We start from the raw sequence: 10496 nt of genomic DNA on the forward strand, positions 1-10496 counted from the left end.
GGCATTACCAGTGAGATTAAGAAGGTTCTTGTTTTATGGCTCTTAATATATTTAAGAGGCTTTGAAAAGTTTGAAGGAAAGTGGAATTTTTCCATGAACTCTTTGAAGCCCTTCATATATAGCTAGAAAGGTAGCAACAAACTCTTAAGTAGTAAACTATGAACATTCTCATTTCATACATACACACACCAGTATTAGGTCTTAGGGTTTTTAAAAAGATTCAGGTTGGATAGGTAAAATAACAGTATCTGGTTGTAATTTAATTTCTTGGGAGGATGAACACTTAAACAAATATATTATTAACCACTTATAACTTTTGTGAAATACCAACTCCAAAGTTTGGACCCATTTGTCTTTTGGCAAGTTTCTTTTTTTTTTTTTCCTTAAATACTAACAGTCACAACCATTACCCATGCAGTCTCAAGACACAGTGAGTGACGTATTGGGCCGTTAACCACAAGTCAGTCGTTTGAACTCACCATCCACTGAGAGGAAGCAAGATGCGGTATCTGCTCCTGTACAGATGGACAGGGCGCCCCGTCCTATAATAGCATGGTGTTTACAGCACATCCAAATCACGATGCCTTACTTCACAGACTGCGGAATGGAAATAAGTGATGTGTGGGTGTGTGTTACATTTTATTTGAATGGAAGCAAATTATATACTTTTCTGCATCTAGCCACCTTTTTTCACTTCTTAGTAGATCTTAGAATTGGTGTTTTATTAGTACATGAAAAATTTCTTTTAAAAAAATTTACTTCTTTTTTAACAGCTACATTCGAATCCATTTCAGGGTGGATTGTTACTTAATTTCTTATTGATGGACACTTTTTCTCTTTTTGGTTCTTCTAAATTAGCCAGTGACTATCCGTGTACATACATGGCTTTCTGTTTTAGCTAGGTTTTGAAAGCCTTACTGCATCTGAGATCTGGCCATTGCACGTACACACCTCTGTGGCAGGTGAATCCCCTGTAAGTAAAATAACAGAATGACGTCACAATGGGCGCTTTGCATCGTCTGCGTCAGGTACTTTGGTATTACCCCACTTTCCAGATAAGAAAACCGAGGCCTGAAATAGAAAAGTGGCTTGCCACACTTCAGACCGACGATTGGCATTATTGCAGCCAACTGCCTTCAGAGCTTAAATATTTGAATATGCTACGCCGCGTGCACAACTTGAAGTGCTCCTCGTTAAACTGTCACCGCTCCTAGACGGCTGGACTGTTGTGCATGGATTCTTTGTCAAGTAGACCCCTTCTCTGCCAGCAAGCGCTCTGTGTCTTGGAGTGATCTACGGAAGGCACTGACAGGGCCTTGCAAACCTGCGGAGAGGAGACCTGTTGGCTTTCACAGTGAGCTAGTTCTCCTGGGGTAAAACACATGTCAAATGCTCTCGGGTTATCATTGTCAGTGTGGTGTTGACTGCTTTACTTGAGACTCTCAAAGCAGCCCACTCTAGAAATCATTTGAGAGTTCCCAGGAGGTCGACAAACTCATTATCCCTGAGCTTCCACAAAGAAAATGGAGTGTCTGTTCATCACATCGTCCGCTTCTAGAAGAATGACAAAGGTGGAGCGTCTTTGTTGTCATAGGATGTGATGTGCCGCTCCCTCTAGTTGGAGATAAATTGTGCCAAACTTTGTTTTCAAGTATCTAAATGTTAAGAATGCTTTACAACTCGGTCTTTGAACTCTCCCATCTCTCCCTTGTTGAGTTCTTACGTTTAAATACCTTCCTATATTATTCTCAAGTATACACTTGCAATCTGACCATTTTCCTGAATTCTAGGCTTGTACATCCAACATATGACACAGGCGGTGAGGTGGAAAGGTCGACGATTCTAACCAAGTCACCCAGGGATCAGCTGCAGCAAGGCCACTGCCTTGAGGGCTGTCAGGCAGCTCTCTTCCACTCACACACACGGTCGCCATGAGTCGGAGTCAATGGCAACTAACCACAACATCCACGCGAAGATTAGCAGGTCACATTGAAAATGAACTGAACTTGCATTTCCCTGAAGCTTCCCTATTGCAATCAGTGACCGTTGCATTCAGTCCTTTGTTCAGATCCAAACCCTTAGCATTTTGAATTCCTCTCTCACTTGTCTGTATAATTCCTGGCCATCACATCATGCACAGCCAGCACCTCGTCGTCAGTGGAGGCTGTGTGTTAGCAGAGCTTCCAGACTAAGACACTAGGAAGAAAGGCTTGGTAATCTTCTGAAAATAAGCCAGTGGAAGCCCTATAGATCAGAGTGGCTGGCTATGAGACCGGTCATTAATGGCATTGGACTGGGTGGAAGTCATGAAGATGAGCCCAATTCGGAGGCAGCTAAGTCTCTCTGGACCAGCACTTAGCAGTCTTGGTCCATTGCCTCTTCTCCACTGTCAGAACATTGTGGTACGCCTCCAGACTTTTGTCCATACATGTACAAGAGGGCTTTAAAAAGTCCTTGGAATATATGGATTTTTACTATGAACTTTTAAAGACTGCACTCCACCACCATGTTATGTATAAAACAGAATTGGAAGAAAGAAATTTTGTTTTCTGAGTTTGGGTTCTTTTTAAATACACAAAATATTACCTTTACATATCCTTCTAAAACTGATCAGCCATACAATAAAGAGTGAATAATTACTAGTAATTGGAATGTGAAAGTTGGAAACGAGGCTTAGTAGGTGAAAACTATGACTTTGGTAGTAGAAATGATGGTGAGACTCACATGATTTTTGTAAGACCAATTATCAAAAATACCTTTTTCATTAACAAACAATGATAACATGCGTGGACACTATTGGATGGAATATACAGGAATCAACTGCATCTGTGGAAAGAGACCAGGGAGAAGATCAGTATCATCTCATCAGTCAGAACAAGGCCAGGGGCAACTGCGAAACAAACCATCAGTTCATATATAAATTTAAGTTGAAGCCAAAGGAAATTAAAACAAGGCCATCAGAGCCAAAACAGAACCTTGAATATATCCCACCTGAATATAGTCACAATCTCCAGAATAAATTTGATACATCGAACACTACTGCTTGAAGACCAGATGAGTCTGTGGGATGACGTTAGGGACATCACATAAGAAAGCAAAAGGTCATTGAAAGCAAATGACCAAATTGATGTTAGCAGGAACCCTGAAACTTGCTCTTGATGTAGAGTAGCTAAAGTGAGTGAAAGTAAGATGAGGTAAGAGTTGAATAGTGGATTGGAAGACTTAATATTAAGATGTCAATACCAACCAAAGTAATCTGTAGATTCAAGGTAACTGATAAAAATTCCAATAGCCTTTTTTACAGAAATAGGAACACCAGATTTCAACTTTCTATGGAAGGGCCAAAGCCATGCACAGCCAAAACAAGATCGAGAGAGAATAACGTGCAGAAATAAACCACATATTTGTCGTCAACTGATTCTGACAGGGATGCTAAGCCAAGAGTCTTCAATACATGGTGCTGGGAAATGGATTTCCACACGTGAAAAGTAAAGCAAGATCATGCCTCTTGTACAAAAAGGAATTCAAGACGGGTCCAGGCCCTGAGTGTACAACAAAAGCCGTAACATTCTTAGAGGAACAGCAGGGTTATCGGCAGACCTAGTTTTCATCATGGGCTAACATGTAATAAAAGCACAAACAGCAAAAAACTAAACAAATGGAACGTCAAAAGACAGCCAACCAGATGAAAAGTTACCAACTAGGAGAATATCTTTAGAAACCATTTATACAACAAGAATGTAATATCAACTATATGAGGGGCTTCAAAAGGTTCATGGAAAATATGCCATTATCATTTCATTCCATTTCCCACAACCTTTCTGAAGCCCCCTAGTATATAAAGCCTAAACAACACGTTCCCTACAAAAAGAACCCAACCATAAGATGAGCAAAGAGGACGTTCAAGTGGCCACCAAGCATGAAAAGGTGCTCAGCATCATTAGTCATTAGAAGAGATGCGTATCAAAACTACCTGGAGGCCATTTCACTCCCAGTAGGCTAGCACATACATATACATTATATACACTGCATTGGTTTTGCTTCTCTGGAGAACCTAGCCAAACAGAAGTAATTTTGTATTTATGTGCTCAACACTACCTCTGGCAATCTTTCCATGTCAGTGTGTGACGAGTTCTCTATTTAACTGCTAGTACTTCGTGGAATGGATATATCACTTTGTTCTGTTTGCCTTTGCTTTCTTTTATAAGTCACGGATATTTATGGCATGACCAATTTTTCAAGGTACCATTTTAAAAACAATACATTGATCAGATTAACAATATATTGATTAGCAGTCACTGGTCTAGCTGATTGCTTTGTGACAAATTAGCCACAAAGAAGGGGTTATTACTGAAGCAGAAATTCCCAGCCTGGTTTTCACACTATAAAATTATAAAGCCAATTATGCAAAATCTTATGCCAAAAAAATTCCTTTTAATGCCATGGAGTTAGGAGGTAAAACGATCAGTTATAAATAGCGTTTTAATTCCTAAAGGTTTAAAGCCTTTTCGATACTTAGGGATTGTGGCCTTGTCTTTCCGGTTGCTCTAAGGGACCCACCAAACAGCTATCCTCTTATGGAGCCCCTGTAGCATTTCCTGAACTCGCTGCTGATGCCATCATTTCCCTTTTCCTGTACTAGCTGACGCCATGTATTGTATTTCTAAGCTGACACGCATGTCGTTTGTGTGTTTGTGCTTCCCCGTTTTCAGTCTGTCTCTCAGTTCATCATCTTGATGTGTACAGGAAGGTAGAAGCTACGATCCGCCCATGTTTCTGCCACTGCTGTTAGTTGCTGTTGTGTCTGGTCCAGTGGATGGGGACCCCGGCTGTGCGTGGGGTTTTGAAGGCTGCGACCTTTGGGAAGCAGAGCGCCAGGCCTGTCTTGTAAGGTCATGTCGGGAGGTTCGAACTGCTAGCAGTTCTGACTCGTAGTTGAGTGCTTGGCCATAATTATCCCCCACTGAGGGGTTGCGTCACCCAGGAAAGGGGTGGCAGCTTTTGTTTTCTTTCGGGTTTTTATTGTAAATTAGATTGGGGCGGTGGGGGGGAAGGTGTACATTTCAGATCATCAACTTTATATTCAGCTGCTTAAACTGCTACAACCCCCACCCCGCTTGTTTACCCTTCACCTGCTGCTTGATTGCCTATCTCCATCTAGTGGACCACTGTCTGCTGCTAGCTCCCATTGCTTTATTGTGGATCCCTTGCCTTCCTGCCCCACCGGGCACTCTCCAAAGTCTGTTCCCCTGAATATGAAAGTCTTGGTCTTGGTGGATCCTTGCTCCCCACCACCCCTTATAGCAGTGGTCTCAGGATATTTTCCCTTTTGTGATTAATTAATTTTACTCAGCATGATCATCTCCAGGTCCCGCCGTTGTCACATGGTGCTTCAAGGTTTCTTCCTTTTTTTTCTTAGCAACGCACAGTATTCCATTGGGTGCATGTACCAGAGCTTCTCTATCCATTCTTCTACCGAAGGGCTTTGCCAGCTTCTTACTTTTGTGAACAGTGCTGCACTGAACGTGGTGTGCCTGTGCCTGCGTTAGGGCTCTTAATGCTTCAGCAAAGGGATTGCTAGATCGGATGGAATTTCCACGACGCCGATTTCCACAGTGGTTGCATGGATTTATAGTCCCACCAGCAGTGCACGAGGGTTCCACTCTCCACAGCCTCTCCTGCACTTATTTCTGGTATTACTGAACTTGGCTGTCAATCCATGTATGGTGATAGCTCATTGTGGTTTTGACGTGCTCCTCCCCAGTGGCTGGTGATCGTGAGCATTTCCACTCTACGTGTTTGGTGGCCATTTTGATGTCATCTTCAGAGAACTGACTGTTCATGTCCTTTGTCCATTTTTAATTGGGTTCTTTGTCTTTAATATACACAGCTTTTTAAAAATATATATTAATAGAAACATTTTAATCCTGATTTTAAAAAAATCAAAATAGGATCATGAAAAAAATTAAAAATAATATAAGATAGTTGAATCAAGTTTTTCCACTATTATTTAATACACTGCTTTGGATTAAAGCAGAATTCAATTTATGTGAATTTGGTGGGGGCAAGATCAAAACTTATGTATTGCAAATTTTTTCTTTTTTTATATTTTATTAGGGGCTCAAACAACTCATCACAATCCATACATACATCAATTGTGTAAAGCACATCTGTAAATTCATTGCGCTCATCATTCTCAAAACATTTGCTCCCCACTTAAGCCCCTGGCATCAGCTCATTTTTCCCCTCCCTCCTCGCTCCCCCCTCCCTCGTGAACCCTTGATAATTTATAAATTATTATTTTATCATATCTTTCCCTGTCCGACGTCTCCCTTCACCCACTTTTCTGTTGTCCATTCCCCAGGGAGGAGGTCACATGTAGATCCTTGTAATCAGTTCCCCCTTTCCAACCCACCCTCCCTCTACTCTCCCAGCATCACCACTCACACCCCTGGTCCTGAAGGGGTTCATCCATCCTGGATTCCCTGTGTTTCCAGTTCTTATCTGTACCAGTGTCCATCCTCTGGTCTAGCCAGACTCGCAAGGGAGAATTGGGATCATGGTAGCTTTTTATTTAAACACGCACTTGGTGCTAACCACAGGTTGAACATGAACCCACAAACTAGTGGCTCCACAAGAAGCAGATGGGGCTTGTACTGCCATAAAGATTTAAAGTCTCAGAAATCCAAAGGCGCAGTTCATCTCTGCCCTGTGGGATTGCTTAGAGTTCAAATCCACGCCCAGCAGTGAACTTAGTCCCTCCTCCTCCCATCAGTCAATGCTTATGTAACACCTCTGAGGTACTTGGTGCTGATGAGGCCTCATACTTTTGTCTTAGGATTTTTCCTGGGCTTTTTCACCCTTCAAAACTTGTATTTTTAGATTTTCTTAGCTAGTGATTGTGTGTATATATTTATACATTTGTGTAAAAATTTAAGGGACCAAAACCGTAATTTTTTAATTATATATTTACAGCTCCATGCCCAGTAGATGGCACTAAATACCCTTTAAAGTTCATGATTCTAATTCCTCATGGGCATTGGCCATTTTTTCCACCACCAGAGAACAGGAATGGTCTGTTCTTTAGTCGAGTGCTCTCGTTTTTATATAATTTAGTATTTTGTTAGACATGTAGGGGTTTAAATTTTAATTTCCGAAAAAAAAAAATTTTTAATTTCCGATAATGGGACTTTTCACCCCCTTTTTCCCCTTGTCAATCAGAGTAATTCTCTGGGAAGGATTTTATTAGTTCCTTTTGAGTCATTCCAACCCATGGAGACCGAATGTGTGCAGAGCAGAACTAACAATTCCCTTCCAGAAGCTGACCACTAAGCCTGTCCTCCGAGAGCACCAGCCTTTCAGATACTAGTTGATCACGTCACCATTTGGCCTCCCAGGACCCTCCTACGGGGAGGGCAGTAACATGGAAATAGAACTTAGGTTAAGATCAAGATCTGAGAGTAAGACAGAATAAAGAGCAGTGGTAAGTGATTATTATGACTTAGGGAAATGTGACAAAACCAGAAAAGCCAAGTGTTCCCTATGTGTATTTCATCGGTGTTTCCCTAAAGAACCAGCTCTTAGATTCAGTTAACTCTCAAAACCAGAAAACGTGCTTCCCGTTTATAAGGCCTGGTTTACTCTGTGTCAACCTGCTTATTAATTCTGTTGAGTTTATTTCATTGTCGTGGGTTTTTCAACTATGAAAAATGACAGGTTCTGAATTTCACCTGTTTAGGGGGAAAGATACCTAAATTTAGATCTATTTTATTAGAGATGCCTTTATTAAATCTTAAACAGGACAAAGGCAAATCCTCCAAAGGAGAGACCATCAGTGCAAGGGTATATTATGGTGTCCAAAGGACTCACAGCCACAAGGCTATTTAAACAGGACCTGGAAACAGATTATGATTGGTGGCTGACCAGTTCATCCTGGTCCCAGACAGGACTATAGAAGTGGAAACTGGGATACATACACAGTTGCCGATGGGAAAGTTTACTGGATTGCTTCTGAGGGCCCTGATACCATCTAGGTTGGAGTCTTGACTCATAACTTGTTGACCTTAGGACCCCAGTTTCCAAGTCGGGCAAGCCCAGGCAAGTTCCTGAGGGCCAGACTGCCCCTCCCTGGGCTGGCCCGGAGAGTCACAGCACACACACACACACACACACACACACACACACACACACACACCACACCCCCTCTCCCCCCCGAGGGCAAAGCTGTTCACCTCACTTGGTCAATGATCAGAAATAATTCACTGGAGACTGAATCTATGTGGTGACAGGAAATAGATGTAGGCCTCCCACTATAAACCGTAGCCTCCCACAAACCTGGTGCTCAGAACTGAAGTTTGAGTACATACCATAATTACACTTACACCTTTTCCTTGCTTTTTATCCTAGGGTTTATGAGTATTGGTATTTTGTGACTCAGCCTGGAAGTTGATTTCTTAACTGTCTGGTCTTAGTATAACCAATAAGCAGAGGCATGTAGGTGTAGTTCCCCCTGGAGATGCCTAGACAACTAAGAGTCACTCAGGGTGGGGGGGTGGGGTGGGGGACTATTTCCTATCTGCAAACTTTAGATAATTGACACAACTTACTCATGGGGTTAGAGATAATATAGATAAATCACCTGACATGTAGTTAGTGAGCTCTTCTTATACTGGCAACAAACTAAACTTTAAGAAAATTCTCTGCAATACAACATGCTCTACTCATTCTTATTTTCACACATCTCAACTTAGAAAATGACTTACGTTTTAAATTTGAGATGTCAGTATATTATCTAACTTGGGTCTCAGATAGCTTTTCAGATCAGAAATTTCTGTAAGATCCTGGAACAGTTCTTAGTATACTTTTGAGTTCTGTAAGTTAGTGTCCTCTGAAGTTTGTCTGTTGATACTATAGACCATTAAGGTAGCAGCAGGTTTGGTTACTGGTGTCATATCACGCACCTACAAACACATCTGAAAAAAGGGACTTTTGAATGTCTTCATTTAGAATTAACACACGTGAAACGTCCCATTCGGTCAAAGAATCTCGGGGTTCAACTTTATTTTGTTGGTACACAAACTTTTTTTTTAATCGTCTTATTAGGGGCTCAGACAACTCTTATCACAATCCATACATAACATCAGTTGTGTAAAGCACATCTGTACATTCATTGCCCTCATCATTCTCAAAACATTTGTTCTCCACTTAAGCCCCTGGCATCAGCTCCTCATTATTCCCCTCCCTCCCCGCTTCCCTCCCTCATGAACCCTTGATAATTTTTAAATTATTATTTTGTCATATCTTGCCCTGTCCAATGTCTCCCTTCACCCACTTTCTGTTGTCCGTCCCCCAGGGAGGAGGTCACATGTAGATCCTTGTAATCGGTTCCCCCTTTCCAGCTCACTCTCCCTCTGCCCTCCCAGTATCGCCACTCACAGGACTGGTCCTGAAGGTATCATCCATCCTGGATTCCCTGTGTTTCCAGTTCCTATCTGTACCAGTGTCCATCCTCTGGTCTAGCCAGACTTGCAAGGGAGAATTGGGATCATGAATATTGGGGTGGGGGGGAGGTAGCATTTAGGAACTAGAGGTGGTACACGAACTTTTTAAGCCAACGTACGTGAGGGAGTAATTAATTACATCATCAGCTCCCGGGAGGAAAAGAAAAATTCCTCCGGAGAGAACATCAGTTGCTGTATACCGCAGCTCTCTGGGGAGAAAGAAAACAAAAACCGAGCGGCGGCGAGCGTTTAATACCGAGCCAGGCCTTTTATTTTTCTCGACGCTCCGCAGACACGTGGCGCCGCGGGAGCCAGAGACCCGTGGGCCGTACGCCAGGCTGCCGCTTCGCCCTCCCTTCAGGAGGATTTGCGGCGGCGTCCCGGGTCGCCCGAGTCTGGAAATCCGGGGCTCTGGCCCCGACCCAAGGTGGGCAGAGAGCCCTGGGGAGCGCAGGGTCCGCCGCCCACTCGAGGGCCCCCAGCCCAAGAAGTTTTCCCCGGGGCCGAGGCCCGGCAACAGGTCCGAGGCGGGGCCGGGCGAGGCCGGGTGGAGCCCGGCTCCGCGGCGGCCGGTGAATCAGCAGCGCCCAGCGCCCGGGCCGCCGCTCCTAACCAATGCCAAGCCCAGGCGGGACTGGTCCGGTTGCTTCCCGCCAGCCACTCCGGACTGTCCGGACTTGGAAAAAGGTGACATCATCGTGGTTGGGAGGTCTCCGAAGGTCTCACCAATAGAAACCAGGCGAAGTAAGCTTGCCTGCTGTAGCGCTTGGCCAATACCAACAAAGCAAAAGGGGGCCTGGTTGTCGGCTTAGGACCAATGGGAAGCAGGGAAGGAGCACGAGGCGGAGTTGCGAATCCTGTCGCCAATTAGGTGGAGGGGGTGGAGCCCAGGCCTTGTCAAGCGTGTCCAACCAGCGAAAGCAGCGGACTTTGCGGGGTGGGGCCAGGATGTCGGTTCCCAATAAGAGGAGGGCAAGGGCGGGGCGTTCACTGGAG

The sequence above is a fragment of the Tenrec ecaudatus genome, chromosome 17 (assembly GCF_050624435.1).
Source record: "Tenrec ecaudatus isolate mTenEca1 chromosome 17, mTenEca1.hap1, whole genome shotgun sequence".
Classification (NCBI taxonomy): Eukaryota; Metazoa; Chordata; class Mammalia; order Afrosoricida; family Tenrecidae; genus Tenrec; species Tenrec ecaudatus.